This window comes from Heterodontus francisci, chromosome 32 (assembly GCF_036365525.1).
Source record: "Heterodontus francisci isolate sHetFra1 chromosome 32, sHetFra1.hap1, whole genome shotgun sequence".
In the NCBI taxonomy this organism is placed as follows: Eukaryota; Metazoa; Chordata; class Chondrichthyes; order Heterodontiformes; family Heterodontidae; genus Heterodontus; species Heterodontus francisci.
The window spans coordinates 40,294,890-40,316,587 of record NC_090402.1 but is presented as its reverse complement, the minus strand read 5'-3'; positions in this window follow the sequence as shown (position 1 = coordinate 40,316,587).

Here is a 21,698-nt window from a genome sequence, read left to right as displayed (position 1 = left end):
GATTGACCTAATTTGCCTTGAAGAAGCTCACATTGCAATAGATGGAGCTGGTCAGTTTGCCATTGATGAACTTGTTACACCATCAACCATGCAAAGAATAGCAGAGCAAACATGTCTGCAAAAACATCTTAAGAAGCAGCTCACATCTTACTCACTAATCATTGTGGTGCTGTACAGGTTGGTAGTTTCAAGGGTGGCACAGTAGCGCAGTGGTTAGCACCACAGCCTCACAGCTCCAGCGACCCGGGTTCAATTCTGGGTACTGCCTGTGTGGAGTTTGCAAGTTCTCCCTGTGTCTGTGTAGGTTTCCTCCGGGTGCTCCGGTTTCCTCCCACATGCCAAAAGACTTGCAGGTTGATAGGTAAATTGGCCATTATAAATTGCCCCTACTATAGGTAGGTGGTAGGGAAATATAGGGACAGGTGGGGATGTGGTAGGAATATGGGATTAGTGTAGGATTAGTATAAATGGGTGGTTGATGGTCGGCACAGACTCGGTGGGCCGAAGGGCCTGTTTCAGTGCTGTATCTCTTAACTAAAAATAAGTCATCAAGTAAAACATGAGCTTTGGGAGATAATAATATTGTTATGACCTCAGTTGAGATTGCTAATTTTAAAACAAGAGATATGAAATCCCCAGACCTATTAAAGAATTACACAACAAGATTTCACATTTTAAGACTTTTACGATAACAACTAAACTAAAAATCAACATTAACTAAACAGTCATATAAGCAGAAAGTGCTGGAAATACTAAACAGGTCCAGCAGCATCTGTGGAGAGAGAAGCAGAGTTAACGTTTCAGGTCTGTGACCTTTCATCAGAACTGGCAAAGGTCAGAAATGTAATAGGTTTTAAGCAAGTGAAGTGGGGGTGGGGGTGTTTGTTGGGGTGGGTGGGCGAGAACAAATGGGGAGGTATGTGATAGGCAGAGGGCAGGAGAGATTAGCTGACAAGGAGTATTTTTCTTTTATTGACTAAACAGTACTTAGTAAGTAGCTAATATACTAAATTACAGAGAAAGGTATCTTTTATTGGCTTATTAATACATCCGAAAACCCCACACCACATTTATACGTTACACAATGTTCTCACTGAAAACGTATCCTTGCAGTTAAAATTCCCAAACTCCTCCCAGTTGCAGTGGGTTGGATTACCCAGTGTTTTTCTCAAAGACAACATCTTCTTCAGTCACTTCTTCCGAGCACTTCAGCCTGGACTTCAGTTAAAAGGCATTCTTTGGTGACCCCTTTGGTCATTTCTCCTCTGCAAAACTCGAACCTTCCAGCTGCGTTCAAATCATAGCAGCCTTTTGCTGTATTGGTGATCTGAGAGCAGCTGTTACCCTAGAAAACAATTCACTGACCTCTCTCTCTATCTCTTTAGGCTGTGCAGCTGATTGCTGGCCCTCCTTTCTTCCTTTCAGCTCCAGACCTAGTAAAGACTCTCGAATTTAACCGGAGCAAAAATCAACAGTCATTGGCCTTTTACAATTCTTACAGACCATGGGCTGAATTTTACTAGCCCTCTGACATTGGGGGACGTGGCGGTGGGGCCCCGGAAAATTCTTCCGGGAGAGGCCTGCCACATCCTCGCGCCGGGGAGGCCCCACGGCATTTTACGTGTGGCGGTGAGGCCTCAGTGTGGCCCCGCCACTACTCGGTGGCAGAGCCTTCATCTAAATATGCTAATCGTATTACAATTAATTAATAAACACTTACCTGGTAGCGATGGTCATCCCATGCCGATATTCCGGCCGCTAGCCAGAACTCCTGCGCCTTCAGATCTGAGGTGTGACACTGATGGGGAGGAGGGAGGAGTGAAATTTTCAGGGCGGGGAGTGGGGTGGGGGACGTGGGGAGTGTAGAAAACCTCTCCGATTAGTTGTGAGGATGGTGGGAAGGTGTTGAGGGCGAAAGGTGCTGCAGTTGGTGGGGATGAATGTTCGGCATATTAAAAAGTGGTTTTCTTGGGGGATAGGCCATTTTATTTATTGAGAACTTAGTGGAGGTGGGTGGGGGAATGTGGTGGGAGAAGGGATTAAAAGTTTAAATAAAATTTTATTTCCCATTTTCATGCAGCGACACCTTTAACAATGTAAATTGACCAAAGGGCTTAAAGCCCTTTAAAAATGGTGCCGGTGCCAGCAGGATGGCGCTGGACGCTACTGCCAGGGATGGAGCACCCTCCCCCGTTACATCATCGGGGGCAGGTGCTCTATGCCCCTCCATGCTAATGAGCCACTGCACTCAATATAGTGGGGACTCAGCGCTGGGCAGACCACCATCTACAAAGCCTGCCACCGCGATCGGTGGTGCTCTCATAAAATTCAGCCTCATAAGTCTGACCCGAGCAAAACCACCTGGGCCTTCCTTTGTTTCCAGGTGTTAAAGATTGCAAATTAAATCTGCATTTAGGAGCCTCTGGATCCCTGTTTACAATCTGAGAGTCTGGGAAAGCGAAACCCATTGCCTTTTAGGTGTTACAACCTTGCACCCTGTTTTCAAAAGCATCTTTGACGTGGGTTCCTTGTTCTCATGGTAACTGAGACCCTTAGCTTGTCTCCTCACAAATTTTGGTGAGGTAACATGTTTCCTCTGAATGTCCATTTAACACTGCATTAAAGATCATAGTTTAAAACATAACTACACTACAAAGTCCAGCATTCATAACAATGCGCATATATAATGATATACACTCTGCCTTCATCATCCCCTTCCTCCAACTGGTCCTCCAAGATATATCATCAGTAGTTGATGACTATTGTGTCCTGAATAACTGCAACAAGGTTAATATTTCAGAGTACATAAGACTGACCACATCAGCTCATGAAGGTACTAAATCAATGGCCTCCCTCAGGGATAATTTTAGCAACAATTTTTAATTTGCACCGAAACAACTTGCTTGCAACTAGGTCAAGGAAATTCACCTTTGTCGATGACAGTGTCTTTGCTACTCAAACTAGTGACTTTTACATCCTGGTAACCACATTCACTAATGATATGAAACTTATGACAGAGTACTGCCAAAAGTGACAACTAAGTATCACCAAGACTTGGTTTTTCACTTGCACAGTGCTGGTGCCTCTTGTGAACTCACTAATCGTCCTAAATATTCAGCTACTTAAATATTTTGATCAGTCTGTTTACTCAGGGACCACCTTTGACCAGTCACTAATATTCAAAAACTATCTACTGAAAACTGCTGTGAAATTTAAAACCAGAAGTAATCTGATCGGCAAACTTGCCAGCGCTGCTTGGGGAGCATAAGCCTCCACTTTACTCTCATCTGCTCTCGCACCGTGCCATTTAGTTGTGGAACATTGCACTCCCATTTTGGCTCACTGACTGCACACTATTTGGCAGATACTTATACTATATGGGCGGCACAGTGGCGCAGTGGTTAGCACCACAGCCTCACTGCTCCAGGGACCCAGGTTCGATTTTGGGTAATGCTAGGTAAATTGGCCATTGTAAATTGCCCCTAGTGTAGGGAGGTGATAGGGAATATGGCATTACTGTAGGGTTAGTATAGATGGACGGTTGTTGGTCGGCACAGACCAAAGGGCCTGTTTCAATGCTGTATCTCTAAATAATAATATACACTACTTTCACCTCGTGTCAGGCACATTGTGCCCAACTCTTCCCTCGTGCTTACCAGTCTTCTACAACCTATTTTCCACACATCTTCATCATTCACATGCAGTAGTAATATAGATGAAAAGACTCCTTGACAAAATGATATTGCCAATGCACTCTGATTTGCTCCATCCACCAACAGCACGGGTCTCTTTGAGATACCCAATATGGTCAGCCTTTTCTGATTCCTTTCACTTTTCCTCCTCAACTCACTACTGTGAAGACTGGAAAACAGATTTTTCCTATAAGTCATCATATTTTATTTGGATCCTACAGGCTGCAAACCAGGATTCAACTGACTGTGCCGAATTGGGCAATTCTCAACCACTTTCAAACTGGGCAGCATCATCCACAGGGGCCTTTATGATGACAATAAATGTCCTTGTGGGCAAATACAAAGCATGGCCCACAATGCTGAATCCTGCCCACTAACTAAACTATCTGGTCGCTCACATGCTTTGTAGGCTGGTGATGTCAAAGCTTCAAGGTGGCTGGAATGAAATGCCGAGTCTGCACATGCTGAATAAATAAGAATCAACACCCAATTTCCTTTGCCAAACCAACTCTGTGCTGCTGAAACATGGACAAGTTTGTTCAGGCATGAAGTCCTGGCGATTAAATATTTCATCTGATCTTATCAAAGCAACAATATAATCCTCTTCATTAATGAAGCTATTTCATTCAGATTGCTACGGATATATTTTTGTCATTATCAAATAGACAATTAAAATTTCATTTAATATTCAATGAATTCAGATCTTTGAAATTATGGGTGCAGTTAAATTACTCTTTCTTGTACTTCATTAATTTTTGATCCAATTAATTGGCTTCTTACACATGTCATATTCTTATTTTATCAATGCAGTTCATTACATGAAAAGGAAGAATCACAGTTTATTGTAACAAGCTTTGTGGTATGTCTATAATTGAAAACTTTTCTTTGATATAAAAGGGTGTGATCCTTTACAATTTGGACATATTCTCTAAGTTATTCTCTTTCCCTGCATTATGAATGGAAGCTGGAGCACAACAAGCAGAATTATTAAGTCATAACACAATGACCAGCGACGATTCACGATTGACAATTTTCAGGTGAAGATTGTGCCTTGTCATCATTTAAAGAGGTTAAATTTCTTCTTAGGTGCTGGAACAAGACAGTAGATATCAAATTGGCAGCTGTCTTATACTCCACCCAGTTCTCTGCTCCATTCAAGTCAATGAGCTGCCTTTTACTGTCAACCATTTTATGCTATTGTTCAAGAATTCCACCCACATTGGATTCAATAACTTCAGATTTCAGCTGTATCTTCATTTTCAAACTTGCTTTACTTTCATACTTCAGCCCCAGGTTCAGTACTGCTCTCAGTTTCTTGCATTTTCCTCACTTCCTAGGAGCATAGAAACAGGAGGAGGCTATTTAGCCCCTCGAGCCTGTTCCACCATTTAATAAGATCTTGGCTGATCTGTTACCTAACTCCATACACCTGCCTTTGCCCCATATCCCTTAGTACCTTTGGATAATTAAAATCTAGCAACTGCAGTTTGAGAATGAACACTTGATCTACCATCAATTGTCATTTGCAGAAGAGAGTTCCAAACTTCTACCACCCTTTGCATGAACAAGTGTTTCCTAATTTCACTCCTGAAAGGTCTGGCTCTAAGCTTTAATCAAGGCCCACTAGTCTTAGACTTCCCAACTAGCAGATGTTAGCAATGTACAGAGATCCTTTGTTCGTCTCATGTCACTCATTTCTTCCAAGCTTCTGTCCATTATTTGGCTCAGATGATCTGCTACATCATTTCACTGATGTCTCCTGTCTCTGTTTGGATTTTCTGATCATGTTAATATGTCCGTTTGTCTACTGTTTTTAGGGTTATGATAAAAATTACACATCTGAAACCTAGACTATTTTACTCTCTCCACAGATGCTAACGAACTTGATTCCAGCTTTTTCTGCTTTTGTCTCAGATTTCAGTATTTTCCTTTATTCGCATTTAAAGTTCCCCACTGTTTTATGGTTAGCATTTAATCGCTTTGCATAAAAAACGATACAGTTGTTGTGCATGATTTTTTTTAGATTTTTAGAGATACAGCACTGAAACAGGCCATGAGTGCAGTATGAATTATTTGCTGTTGAGTGGAAAATAATAGAAACTCTATAAAAGGTAATATTTTTTGCATATCAATCTGATAATTACTTAAGCCATTTTGATACACTTGATTTTCTATTCAAAAAAATCAACAGATAAATAGTGATCTTGAATTTCCTGGATTGTACTTTGAAGTTATGCAGAAATTACGCTGAAAGTTATGCCAGGGCTGATCTTGCTGATGGGAACTTAAACCAAAATTTCCTGCCAAGTTTATTTGCCTGCATTGGAATGTCAAACAAATGCAAATACAGTGTGACTAATTGTTGTCCATTTACGTTGCAACTGGAGATAGAAACAACAACAACTTGCATTTATATAGTGTCCTTAATGTAGCAAGACATTCCAAGATACTTCATAAGAGTCTCATTAGACAAAATTTGACACCAAGTGACGTAAGAAGTTATAAGCACAGGTAATCAAAATCGTGGTCAAAGATGTAGGTTTCTAAACCTCATTTAAAGTGTTTGCTAAGTTATTTCTAAAAAGGTGCATTCCCCTCAGAAAATAAAAACGTAGGCCAAGAATTTCCAATACTTTTACCAATGAATTCCAGGTGAAATTGGCTGAACCAGTGCAAAAGCCTGAAGAAAATCAAGCCTAAAACAATTTTTTTTCGCAATTTTTAATGCTGGTCTGTCTGTATTATAAGAATACAAGACCTAGGAGCAAAAGTAGACCATATGGCCCATCGAGCCTGCTCCGCCATTTAATATGATCATGGCTGATCTTGGGCTTCAATTCCACTTTCCTGTCCACTCACCATACCCCTTGATTCCCTGCGAGACCAAAACTCTGTCTAGCCCAGCCTTAAATGTATTCAGCGATGGAGCATCACAATCATCTGGGGTAGAGAATTCCAAAGATTCACAACCCTTTTAGTGCAGTAATTTCTCCTCATCTCAGTCCTCCATTGTTGTTTAGCAGACTTTTTTTAAATTAAATCAGGAAACTTGCATGAAACGGAGCTTACCACATCACTTGGTATCTAGCAAAATACAATCTGTGTTGTCCAGTTGAGATCCCTACACTTCACCACCAGCTCATCTGGAAAAGAACTTGGGCAGGATTTTTAAACCCCACTAGGTATGGGAGCAGGTCTTGCCGCCTCCAGAACGCAACGTCATTTTAACAGGGACACAAGGAGGGAGGTAACAGTAACCTCGCACACCTCTGATTAATCACCTGTTAAGTTCAATGTGGAGCTCATTAACAGGCTTGTCAGCTGGAGTTTTCAAATTTTAATGGAAGCAAACGTGGAAAATGCCATGTCTGGAACACGGAAGGGTGTACAAGTCGTGAACACTGTGGGGATCATGAGGATTATGGGAAGGGCTGATTAACAGAGGCCCAAAATAAAGCTCAGCTGCTCCAAAACCGTCACAGAGTGGCCATTGCTGCAGCTGTAAGATTTGCTTTTCACAGTGGTGAATGACAGGAATCCGCAGAGGGATGTGAAGTCGCTGACATCACATGGGTAGTTGGAGATGGTAGGGGAAGGCCTGGTGAATGCACAAAGCCCACCTGAGGGAGTTCAGATGGGAACAGGCCACTCTGACATTGGACAGTGTAGCTAGGATGACCTTTAGCAGATGCAACCTCCTGGACAAGAGGACACCAGAGGAGCACAGCAGGGGGCTGCAAGGGGAAGAAAATGCTAACCAAGATATCAGGTATACCACCCAAGAGTCAGCTATCTGCAAATGACAGAGGCACCGTGCCGTAGGAGGCTTTGCCTATCCAGGAAGATGGTCTCCGACCTGTGTGCGCTGATCTACAGTTACCTGAGGCCTCATAACCCCCATGGCAGTCCCTTGCCTGCAGCTGCTAAGGTCACTGTCATCCTGAATTTCTATGCAACTGGGTGATTCCAGGGATCAGCTGTGGACCTCAGTGGCATATCACAGTTGACAGCTCATCTCATCATCAGGTAGGTCACATATACCACATTCAGGAGGGCAGGGGGAACTACATCCACTTTGACACAGATGGACCAGCATAGGCACAGAGGGCTTGGGGCTTTGCCGCCATTGATGGATTCCCTCATATCCTGTGGATCATCAATTGCGCTATGTAGCCATGAAGGCACCAACAAACCAGCCAGTCAGATTCCTGAACTGGAAGGGCCTCTACTCCATCAACATTTAACTAGTCTGCGATCACAACAAGAGCTTCTTCCATGTGTGCTCGCTTTCCTGGCAGCTGCCATGACTCCTTCATCCTTTGCCAGTCTAGGCTGCCTCAGATCTTCACTCCATCTCTCAAATGCATGGATGGATCCAAGAGGACAAGAGATATCCCTTGAAGAGATGGCTACTCATCCCTCTGCAGGAGCTCCAGACAGAGGCACAGATGCATACAACCAACGTCACCATCTCAGCAGGCCAACCATTGAGCAGGCCATTGTGTTTCTCAAGATGCGATTCCAGTGACTGGACCAGTCAGGTGGCCCCTCCAATACCCTCCTGCGAGGGTCTCTCCCATTGTGGTCTGCTGCGCTCTCCATAACATGGCGCTCCAGAGACATGTGGACCTTGAGGACCGCGAGACCCTGAAGAGAGGCAGCTCATTGGGTGAGGTGCCGGAGGTAAGAGAGGAGGAGGAAGAGAGGGCACAGGGGGATATCACTGAATGGAGAGGTGCCCCTGTTGCACGATGAGGTGGCCTTCTCCTGCCAGCCTCTGGGAAGCAGGTCTCTCTCCTCAGGATTGTTGGTCTTTTAAATGGGGGCTGAACTATGTAAATAAGTTGTAGAGAGTTTCAACAGATACATCTCAGAAGTGTCACACACTATTAAAGACCTTTGTACATGGCACTGTTTCAGTGTAAATCTAGCATAAATAAGTTCTATGTGGATTTCCTTGGGAAAAGTGGCGCAGACCTTCTCTTGTGACATAATTACACAAACACTTTCCAAACCACCCTGAGGTAAGTTATGGAAGTATTTATGAGTGACAGAAAGTAGATAGAAATGCTAAGGAAATAAATATTGTGTGAAATAATCCATTTCATGTTGAGCACTCTATTTTGTGGTTAGACAACAGTTTTTGCGGAATCTGTTGAAGCAGGTAACATCTGTAGAATGTTAACAAGACAGCTCAAATCGCCAAGCCTGTAGTTTTGCATAGTTCCCAGCTTCGAAGAGATACGCATTCATTTTATGATCATACTTTTACGTATTTTTGTACATGTAGCACAACAAGAAGGTTTTGTTATGTCTGAAGACCCATTATGGAACTTTCACCTTCTGATACAAAATCTTTGAAATGATGAGCTGATCTAAGGTAATGTAAACTAATGATAAAGCTGAGTATAATTAGGGTAAGCAAGGTTATTGCTTTCAGTATCAGAAAACACAAATATAGCTATCGAAGAAAACAGAACTTGAAGTACAATTTTGTGACATTATGCCTTGCAAGTGTTAACTCCAGCTAAATATTGTGCCCCAAAACTCTTGAGAGATTTAAGATAGTCCTGCATTATCTCATTCAATTTGGTCTATTTTTAGAGAAACTACAACAATTAATTCAACCTGGGTTTAATAATGAATAGCTGTCAGGAAGTTAGGAGCACCCTTCGAGTTTTTTGATTGACTACAGTCAAAAGGACCTGAGTCCATTTTAAAATGTAGAAGTTTTTAAATCTCTTGACACATTGAAGCAGGTGATTAACACAGGATAGTATGGTCAGTTGCACTCAGCTTGACTAGTTTAGATCAAATAATTCAGCAAACAATTTTCAGTGAGTCAGAAATGGATGCAATCATGGCATTGAAATATAATTATTGCGCAATACTAGTTTGCTCTTTAAGGAAAAACTCAGGCGTTAAATTTCCTGAGGGTACTGCATACTTTCAAAGTTCATCTTTGGTGTAATATTTAATGGTTTGACATTTAAAATTCTTGTGTTTAATGGATACATAATGGTGGCTATGTACAACTTTTACAAGGTACGTAAGAGTAATTGCAGTGTCTGTGTTGACTGTTAAACATTGATTGCTGCTGTCTGCAATTATATTGGCGGTAGTGTGAAGAATAAGTACGTTATGATTCATAGTCTGTAAACTTTAATTTGTTTAATATACAGCGTGACTTTGTTTCAATAAACTGATCTGGGCAGTGTGCATGGTTGGTTGTTTTAAAACCTGGGAGCATTCCAAAAGTTAATTTTCCTTCGCAAGAAAATAATTCACATAATTAATCCAGATTTAAGCATCTTGCGCATCTCCTATCGTGGTCCTCTTTCATCACACTCACAGCATATTAGAACTCCCAAGTGCTGCCTCTAGAATGTTCCCTTCAAGTACCAAATGCTGATGATAATCAGAGTGCTAACTTGAAAGGGTTACTAAATGCTAAATGCAGTAAATACACAGTCGCATGTGCATCAGTGATCTCTCCATATAAATTGCACAATGAATTCAACACTCCGATCAAGCACAATAACATCACTTTGCCTGTTGACATCACCAGCATTCGTGGCTCAAATTTTGTAAAGCCTTAGAAGAAAGGGAATGGCCCACTTTTACAAATACCTTTGAATCTCTGAGACCAAGGTTTGAGTCCAATTCAAGCTAATTGCAGGAAATTCTGCTCACTCTGCAGATTGGGTCTCCAGAGAGATCCTTTCAAAAACGTGAGCTTGGTAATCTCAGCCTGGTTCCTCATGGCTCTGGTCCTTAGTACAAAACTATCCACCTATCTCACTCTGAGGCCGGAAGGATTATTGTTGTAGGAAAGTGAAATGCCACATTGATGCACTGCAGTGTTGCTTTGAGGTTAGTGCTGGAATGGAGGAATGATTTAATCTGGAAGCACAACATGCACAACAGTAGAAAAATGCTCCGGTCTCTAGCATCGACATTCCTTACCTTTGTGAGCAGAAAATACAAAAATCAAAGAGGTTGAGTTCACCATAATTGTTGTTTTGGTGTGGTACTTTTGGCATCTCCATCTTTAATCAGTAATTTGTGCAGTCTAATCTCTTGGGTACTTTAGCTGATTATATTTCACTCAAACTTCCATCCAACGGAGGTTCATTTTCTGGTCCCTATTGCCCAATATAGCTTTAATCACTTAACTCCAACCTTCTGCGACTAAAAATCTCAACCTCATCTTATTAAATACACCTGGTGTCTCTACGACACTCATAACCTTGATAACTCTACTGAACTTTTCAACTATTGTGAAGCAAAATCAAATTTATCAACTTCAACGTTCAAAATCAACAATCGCTTCTCCTCTTCAACTGATGAATGCTGCTCTAAAGGAAAGATACGGGATCGCATATTTACTTCAAGGGGCATTGTCATCTGGTGAAGTGTCCTTGCAATATGCACAATTAGTCTTTGCAGTATGATGTTATACTTCAATAATAATTTATTTAGCTCCCCCAAAGTTTCAGTGTATAAATGCTGCAGAAAGATGAGGAAGATCTCAGGTACTTGTTTGTCAAGTTAGCTGATATTAATTAGGGTTTTAGTGAAGGGCACTGCTATGACCCTCAGTATACCTGGGACTAAAAGAAGGAGAAATAGGAAAATAAAACAAAATCAAGGGTTCCTGCTCCTGACTGCTGTCTAGAGACTAATCTGGAGTGGTTCCCGACGTGGCAAATGGGGTTTAGCTGTAAAGTTCAACTGCCCACTGCCACTCACTGCCTAAGCTTGCAAGACATAGAATGAAGAGCTGGGAAAGAGGGGTCTTCAGAGTGAAGATCTACTTTTGGGACTGTATCATACTTTGTGCCATCACCTTCAGGAGATGCCAAAAAAGGTTAATATAACTAATTGACACAAATCTCAAGCTGCAGCACATGACACATCTCAACACCCATCAGCCATTGGGGTGAACAACAGGGCAGACATCAGACATCTTGCACCAAGTTGCTCCTAGATGTTTCATAGAATGAACCAATGAGAAGACTTCCTCATGAGCTGTCACAGGCACAAATTTCAATTTAACAAGGCTATGTAAAAGCTAAAATGCACTCTGTCAATTGTCAGCTCTCTGCTGAATGATGATAGAGCTTTAATTTTGTATTCCTCTTAAATGAATATGAGATTTTCCTGTCAAGTATGAAAAGTGCATTAAAGTCACTGAGAACATCCATCATACCAAGAAATGTAATTTTCCATTCATACTTTGGCCTAGTGTGGTTCCAATTAGAGAATACTAACTCCCTTATTTTTCTACTTAGGTTTTTTTAACATGAATATTTTACATTGTGCTTTGTGTGACATTGGCCTAACTTCATTGGCATTCAAGTGACCTGGAAATTTTACAATCATGTTTTGCAATGTGAGGATTTTTTAATGAGACACAAGCTAGACTGGTACCCAAAGGTCAGTTATTTTTTTCTCTCTCTTCCATTATCACACTTCCTTTTCCTTTATTCTAACCAGTCTAAATTTTGCAGCTATTAGTTGCTTTCTTCAGTGATAACCTACAAGGTCCATAGTTTTCAATGTAGATAATCAAAATATCTCTGGTTACAGAAAATTTCAGCTGCACAAAAGCATAAATGCACCTGAATGTTATAAGCAGAGTCAAATAAATGACAACTCATCAAGCACTGACAGACCTCCATACCATGACAATCATTTTGCGGACTCAAAGGCCAGAATTTTATCCCGGAGATGAGTTCCTGGCAGTGGGCTGGGACATGGTGGCGGGGGGGTGGGGTGGAAAAGAGACCCCAACTCCGCCCTCTGTTGGCCGCCCGGTGGAATTCCATGGCGGGCAGCCAATTAACTGCCCACCGTTGGGGACACCGCCCCTTCAAGGGACAAGTTCCCATCTCCTGAGCTACTGGCCAATCGGAGGGCCCGCAGCTCAGCAGTACCAGCTGTGTCGCCAGGAGCCCACTTGCAGTACTGCAGGAGGCTTGCAGTGCTGAAGATGGAGGAAATCCCCCGGATGCAAGTATGTGGGGTTGGGGACGCCGGGGCCAGTCAAGCAGGCCCTGGCGAAATGGGAGGATTGGTTGGTGAGTGCAGGGTTGTGTCTCACCGCAGGGGTGGCCAGGTCCTCTGGGGTGCCCTTGGTGAGCCATGGATTAGTCCCAGAGGAGGGACACACCTCCCAAGCTTGCTCGGGGGCCACCAGGTCTCACCTGGCAGTATCTCCATGTGGCAGCTGGCCCCTTTGATGTTTGTGCAATGGGAGCGGAGGTGGAAAGCTGCCCTTAATTTGCCTCTGGGTGGGAAGGCTGTCCTTGGCCTTCCCCATCCCAAACTAAATTCCATGGCATCGGAAGGGTGACAGACACGCTGCCTGATGCCACCCCATGTCATTTTGTGTGGCTCCCCCCTCACCTCCATTCCCAACTCCAAGGGAAAAATAAAATCCAACCCCATGTTAAGTTTACCAGGAATTAATCCTGATAATCAGAATCTTCTGGGCTGTACGTTAGTAAAATTGGATATCTGGAATACTGTAGTGAGCTTGTAACATTTTGGATTGGTCCATGCGAGCCAGGTCGCACCGTGGATCTGTTAGATACTTTTGAGGAAAAGAAAATCTAACCAATTTCAGTCCCATTCCTCCATTCATTAATTCGTCAAGAATTATGCCAACTTAACCTGACTTCTTATAGCCCTCCGGCTTGCACCTAGACCTCTGTTATGTTCTCTCACAGGTCCACCCCAACAGCATCGCCCCTTATTCCTCCAGTCCCACCAATACCTGACCCTCTCTCCTCATCTGACTTCCCTCTTCTGCCAGCAAGTATTTCAACACTGCCCTTTTCCAGATTTGCTCACAATAGGTTTAAGGGTAGCTGCATTACCTTCCAAGGTGCTTGGCTCCAAGCCTTATTTACACAATTGGGTGAATGAGGTGGTGGATCTTCAGACTAGGGATCAGAGTTTTAACCAGGCTGGGACCCTTGCTCAATCTCCATACCTGTATTGAGTGGACATTTAGTAATGTAGCTGTTGCATTGTGGGAGGAATACAGGTTGTGTGCATTCAGAGCATGAGATTGGAAAGAAGGAGATGTTTGTAGTGTATTATGTAAGGGATATTTCGTGGTGTTGGGTTGTGGATGCAGTTGGCGAAAGAAGAATTTTTCTGTTAGTTAAAGAAAGTACATTGGATGGCTTACACGATGGTAGAAAAATGTTACATTGGGCTGAATTTTATAAGCCGGTGGCGGGCGTAAAAAATGGCGGACGGGCCACAGGCCAAACAGCCACCACGATTTCAAGCGCGCCGTCCATCACCATCCTCCCCCTCCCGATCACATGGAGGGACGGGCTGTCCGTCCCCAGCAATGGCATCAGCTACCAGTGTGCAGGCACTGACACCATTTTTAAAGGGCTGTTGACCCTACCGGCATATTCAAATATTTAAAGAAAGATTAAATGAAAATAAATAAATACATCTCTTTTTCCCCTCTCCAAGCCCCCAATAACAATTAAATTATTTGCCTTTCCCCTCACACAAAACATCTTTACCATCTGACCTTTGGCCCCAAACTTCACAAATTTTAAACTACAACCCTTCCCACCATCACCTACATGCATGATGTTAATATGACCCCGTCTCCCCACATCCCATACTGAGAAACTTACCTCCTCCCCCCTCCCCACCAGTATTGCACCTCCTTTCCCCGGACGGGGATCCGAAGGCGCGGGATTGCTGGCCACCATCCAGAGATCACAACGGGCCATCAAGTTTAATGGTAAGTACATGCAAATCTATTAATTGACTTTATTTGCATATGGTGATTGTGCTCCAATCGCCGAGCAGTGTTGGGGGGGGTGGGGTGGTGGTGGGGGGGGGTGCTGCCATGGTGCCCTGCCCCCACCCCCAGGAGGATTGGGCTGGGCCCTGCCAGCGTCAATGTCCGTGGAGGGCCTCATCCGGGGCCATCTTCAGGACCCCTCGCCACGGATCCCGATGTTGAGGGCTCCTTAAAATCCAGTCTGTTGTGTGCATTCAGAGCATGAGATTGGAAAGAAGGAAATGTTTGTACTGTATTACGTAGGGGATATTTCTTGGTGTTGTGCTGTGGGTGCAGTAGGCGAAAGAAGATTTTTTCTGTTAGTTAAAGAAAGTACATTGGATGGCTTCCACTATGATAGAAAAATGTTACTATGTGTGGGACTAGTCCCAACAAAGGCAGTGTTCACTGATTTCATGAGTTGTATAAATGTCATCATAAACAGGGACTAGTGCAGTGATGTATTTCTTCAATGGCTACGTGACTTAACTATAAAAATGTTCACACTTCCAAAAACAAAAAGAATATGAAGCTGAACCTATGTTAAAGAAAGTATCCTGGAGACAAACTGTATGTGCTGGAAAAGACTGATGGTGACCTGGCTGTTAGATTGGGACCATTTAGTTTGTAGTTATTCAATTGGCTGTCAATGAGCTTGAGACTTTTTCAGGTAATCTGTTGCTCACAATTAATTCCAATACTGTGAGAGACCTCAATCTTCCCATTGCTGGGCTGCACAAATGATTCCCTTTGTAGAAAAACATGACTAATTGTTGATTTTCTTTGAATTATTAGACTGTGACATTATATCCGTTATTATTGATACTTCTCACATAATACATCCACGTCAATTAATTCAGGTGCTTCTGGGGTAGCGCTGTTTTTCTTAGCTTGACATCTTTTTCTGCATGTATTTTTTTTTCTAATATGCATTCACATAAATGGACGTCAGATTCCGATGTTGATAACAACAGTGTGAAGCTTGGCTGCATAATGGAAATACTCACAACAGTAAATATTTAATTGATAAATTGTTCATGACACTGGGACTATCTACAGGTGGGATTTTGGTCAAACTATAAGCATTTAGTGGAAGTTATGCAGGGGTGCACACTGCACAAAAGCAGCTTGCTCCCTCTCCCTGGTACTAAGTGACTTTGTTGTGTTCCTCCCCCACATTAGAGTAAGAAGATTCTATAAACCCAAGGCTAAAGGAGTACAGAAATCAGAATTCCTGCAATACAAAACACCTGGGTATGGTAGGATACTCGTTGTGTTGCTGGGCTGATAATCCAGAGAGCGTAAGTTCAAAGCCCGCGATAACAAGTTTGTTATAATCCCTGTGGAGAGCACCAACAAAGGAAAAGAATCAAATCTCCTGATTGACCCCAATTTAGGAAACCAAACAGATAAGACATTTTATAAATTTTACTTTAATACTCAAACCAAAAACAATATAAATTAAATATGAAGCAACAGACAAATCAAGTCAGTATATATTACAAATTACAGCTTAATTATCAGATACAGTAAAGATGGGTCTCATGGTTTCACTGGGCAGTCCACCCAGCATCTCGGGTAGCAATTACAGACACACAGTTCTTCACAACTCTGAAGTTCCTCAGGTAGATTTTCAGCTCCTTTCTTCAAGGATTTAGCTTCTGTTCTTCTTCTGACAGCAGCTCCCTCTCAATCCAAACTCCATGGGTACGGACTTCACCACAAAGTGCACTTCTCCAGAACCTCCTCAGCTCTGCTCACGACAGTCTTGATGGAGTGGATTTACCCGTCTTCCCTTAATCTGAGTCCTTCGGTGACAACCTGTGCACTGTATGGCCTGGTCTGGTTCGTCGGCTACTTTAAGTAACAGAAACAGCTCCTGGATCCAGCCTTTACTTTCGTCTGCTTGCTGGCGCTCCACTCCTGCCTGATCTGCCTAGTCTGGGGAGGACTTTGTCCTCTTTTATCTGGTTCTAACCAGTGGCAGTTTTCCTGGAAATGTGAAGTTTTATTTCCAGCTTCTGTTTTGGTTCCCTTTTCTGTTTCTGTTCTAGTTTCTGTTTCAATTCGAATTTCCCTCTCAGGTAGGGTCTATTAAAAACAAGCTGTTCAACCACGGATTCCATCACACAGTTCAAGATTTGAAGACAGTTGTATCACCACCTCTGTAGGATAGCTAGGGATGGGCAATCATTACAAGCAATACCCACATCACAAAGAAATGATTACATCCTATCATATTGAATGATAAGTGGACTTGCTGCAGTCCATCTTGCCATTCTGTCTGATGACAGGACTGTACAGGATGTCTTTTCTGCCTGTTAAGATCACTAAGTACTATTGATTTTTCTGTGCAAAATTAGTTTTTTTTAATTTGCATGCATTTTCAGACTGCTATTTCTGATCATTGATCATAGAGCTGGGAATAGCTGCTCTCTGGACACATGCTTGTTTGCTTGTTGCTTCAACCTCTCTGCCCACTTGCCATTCTGTATATCTGGGTGGAAAGTGCAGCCAGCAATTAATCCAGAGTCAGAACCAAGAAAAAAGCCTTGGATAGTCTTGTGTACTCACACAATTAAACGTGTGAGGGACTCTGTATTTCACACTTCTGAAAATAAATGGGATAATACAAAAACTGAGTGTAAAGTCCTGTCTACTGACAATGTGTTGCAAACTGAGTAAATGTACACACCAGAGCAGATGAAGTAATATTTATTCATCCAGCACCACAAGTACAACCATAAAATAGTGATCTCGTTCGGGAATAGTAGAAATTTCCATTTCAAATTATCTTCACCAGCATCCACTTACACAATACTACATAGTTTGTAATCCTTCCCTTCCAGTTTATAAAATAAAAACTTGTTGTTTGCCCTCTCTGTGGTACTTTCACTGGGCCAATCCCACACTATCTGTCTTCATCTCCAATGTAATAAAGGAATAGCAAAAGTGGCTTGGTGAATATGTTTCCTGTGTCAATGTCGAAGAGGCCATGGGTTCATACCATAGTTTGACACACACCAAAATAGTGACTGTGATCATGGAGCACTATCCTTCCTTGCTCCCTCACTTTTTCCATGGTATTTGGCATGGATGACCATGCCATCCTCCTCCATCACATCTCATCTGTTGTTCAGCTAATTTTAACTTCCGCCTTGTCGTTCCACACCTATTTGTCCAAATGGAGCCACTATGTCTCCAGCAATTCTTCTGTTCCCATTCTTTGCTTTTCCTCAGTGATATCATCCAATGGTAAGGCGTCAGTTTCCTTGTGAATGCTGAAGAGATTGTTACAACTGAGGTGGGAGGAGTGCACTGTCTTTTTAGTTCTACTTCTCCATAGGTTACAACATCTATTTAAATGTTTACCCTGTATCATGAATGGATGAGAACCAACTGTTAGTTGTGCTTCTCACATTGAACAACTTCTCCTTCAACTCCACTCACTTCTTCAAGTAAAAGGTGTTGCTATGGGTACCCGCATGGGTCCTAGTTAGGCCTGTCTTTTTGTGGGATATGTCGAGCATTCTTTGTTCCAGTCCTACTCAGGCCGCCTCTCCCAACTCTTTTTCCGATACATTGATGACTGTATCAGTGCTGTTTACTGCTCCCGCCCTGAACTGGAAAACTTTATCAACTTTGCTTCCAATTTCGACCCTTCTCTCACCTTTACATGGTCCATCTCTGACACTTCCCTTCCCTTCCTCGACTTCTCTGTCTCCATCTCTGGGGATAGGTTGTCTACTAATATTCATTATAAGCCCACCCACTCCCACAGCTACCTCCACTACACTTCTTCACACCCTGCCTCCTGTAAGGACTCCATTCCATTCTCCCAGTTTCTCCGTCTTCGACGCATCTGCTTTGACGATGCTACCTTCCATGACAGCGCTTCTGATATGTCTTCCTTTTTCGTCAACCGAGGATTTCCCCCCCACTGTTGTTGACAGGGCCCTCAATCGTGTCTGGCCCATTTCCCGCACCTCTACCCTCACCCCTTCCCCTCCCTCCCAGAACCGTGACAGGGTTCCCCTTGTCTTCACTTTCCACCCTATCAGCCGCCATATCAAAAGGATCATCCTCCGCCATTTCCGCCAACTCCAGCGTGATGCCACTACCAGAGGCATCTTCCCCTCCCTTCCCCTGTCAGCATTCCGAAGGGATCATTCCCTCCGCGACACCCTGGTCCACTCCTCCATTACCTCCACGACCTCGTCCCCTTCCCATGGCACCTTCCCCTGCAATTGCAGGAGGTGTAATACCTGCCCATTTACCTCCTCTCTCTTCACTATCCCAGTCCCCAAACACTCCTTTCAGGTGAAGTAACGATTTACTTGTACTTCTTTCAATTTAGTATACTGTATTGGTTGTTCACATTGTGGTCTCCACTACATTGGGGAGACCAAATGCAGACTGGGTGATCACTCTGCGGAATACCTCTGCTCAGTTCACAAGCAGGACCCTGAGCCTCCGGTTGCTTGCCATTTCAACACTCCCCACTGCTCTCATGCTCACATCTCTATCCTGGGCTTGCTGCAGTGTTCCAGGGAACATCAACGCAAGCTCGAGGAACAGCATCTCATTAACTGATTAGGCACACTACAGCCTGCCGGACTGAACATTGAGTTCAATAATTTCAGAGCATGACGGGCCCCCCATTTTACTTTTATTTTTAGTTATTTTTTCTTTTTTACATTTTTTTTGTATGTATATTTAATTTAATCTTAGTTTGTTCAGTTTGCTTACCCACTGTTTTTTTTTCATGTTTGTACTTGCTGCTGTTCAATCTTCAGTCCGTTAACACCCTGTCTGTACTAATGCTTTGTCTTTCAACACACCATTAACATATTGTTTGCCTTTGCTCCACGACCTTTGGGTCAGCTACTCTGTGGTCTTGTCCAATCTACACCTTCTCCTTTGTTATCTCTTGCTTTATTTGCTTATAACCTTTGACATTTCTAATATTTGCCAGTTCCGAAGAAGGTTCACTGACCCGAAACGTTAACTCTGCTTCTCTCTCCACAGATGCTTCCAGACCTGCTGAGTATTTTCAGCATTTCTTGTTTTTATTTTTTGTTAATTGTGCTTTGTGCACTTGGGTATTATTGTCAACCACTATTTTATACAGCATGCTTAAGTTTTTTTTTTACTTCTGTGTTCCACTTGTTAAAATGGAGGAAGGAGATCAAGTGGGGCAGCTACTTGAAGGGGTCCAGTCACAGGACCCAGAAGCCACCCTTTTCAACCTGCCTGGATCTGAAACTAGCAGCTGAGGGTACGCCTTGTTCAAAAACCACAGCTGCCCTGCAAGCTGCATTGATTTCTCTCTGCGGCCTTCCTGCAAAGAAGACAGTCTGCAAACAGCAAGAACATTTAAAAGACACAGGGCTGAATTTAATCCGGGCACCGCGTTCCATGGCAGCATCCTTTAAACATCTGCAGGGTGCCTGCATTTAGCAGCCGCCGCAGAGTCCCCGCAATATTATGCGCAGGGGCTCATTAGCATCACTGCGCCGACCCTCCCCACCCCCCCCACCCTCCCATATTACATGGGGAGAGGTGGGACATTCGGCACAGTGAGGAACCGTTTGACAGCTGTGCAGCAGGTGCTAAGGCCCTATTTTAAGCGCCTCAGCACCTGCTTCCTGATAGCTGTCAAAGAATACTTACCTGACTGCTGAAGAGTGGGGCTGCTGTTAATCTGGCAGCAAAGCAGAAAGTGCTGCAGAAATCCAGCAGGTCAGGCAGCATCTGTGGAGAGAGAAGCAGAGTTAACTAAGTTCACAGACCTGAAAGTTAACTCTGCTTCTCTCTTCACAGATGCTGCCTGACCTGCTGAGTTACTCCAGCACTTTCTGCTTTGCTGCCACATACTTAACCTGCTGTGTCCCAGTGTACTGTGAAGTTGTGATCCTCTTCTTCCACTCAAGTGTAACATTCCTTCTTGTAGGCGTGCCGCACCTGGGTGAATAATCTTAATTTTGCACATTCCAGGATGTGGGACTGAAATATACCATAAAAGGTATTACGGAGGTTTACAGAGAACACACTGAAACAAATGGGAATGCACAGGTGTCACAGCAATGTAATTATGTCTTTCACTAAATGTTCCTCATCAACATGTCTGTCCTTTACTGTGTGCAAATGATGTGTGCCAGCATGTAGCGCCAATGTCGCATCCCTTTGCAACATTGGCCCTCAGGGAGCAATAACATTATTGCCATGCCACCATTACTCATGAGCGTCTCCACGGACTCAGTGACATGGCCATTGGCTCAGTCAGCAGCTGCCTCTAATGGTTTACACAGGGATGCTGCAGATGTGGACTGGTGTACAGCAGGTGAGCAAGGGCGAAGTGAGGCTTGCAGAGCTCATGTCGGTTCCTATGGTGCAGACAGCCTTTGTCTGATAAGCCACTTCTGGACATCCCTAGCTCACTGCTAGCCCTGCGTGCAGAGCCCAGGTGCCATCTGCCCTTCCTCAGCGTCCTCATAGTCCGAGGAGGAATCCTGTTGACGTCTCTCCTCATCATGCCAGCCTGGCCCCTATTGGGTGCGCAGTTGTGCAGGGGAGCAAAGAAAGGAGCTGGCCTTTTTGGCCCATAGTACAGGGCATCACCCTGACCATCCAGGCATTGGAAGCGCTTTTACAGCATGCCGATCTCCTGCTCAATGGTGAGTCATGTAGCTCAGTGGCTGGCGTTGTATCTCTCCTCTGCAGTAGTGGTGGAGTCTCTCGCTGATGTCGGGAGCCATGTCTGTAAAGGATAGCCCTTATCTCCAAGAAACCACCCCTCCATCTGTGCTAGTGCAGTGAACAGCAGTGGCAGCTGGGACTGGCCCAAGACCCAGGTGTCATGGCAGCTGCCTGAGAAGCGGTCACACATTCACTGTGAGCATCTGCAGTGATCACATACTAGCTTCACCTAGATTGAGAGGGCTCCTTTAATGGTGATGTCTGCAGGTGGTAGCCTGGCAGTAGGCCTGATGGCCACATGAGTGCAGTCTATGAACATTACAACCTATGGTTCTCCAGCAATGGTGCCAGAACCAATGGCCCTCTGGGCCTGGCTGTGAGAGTCCATCCAGAACCAATGGCCCTCCGGTGCAGGGCACTGGTGACCTCCCTGATGCAGCGGTGCAGTACTGACTGTGTGACCCCACAAAGGTCTCTGGTGGGCC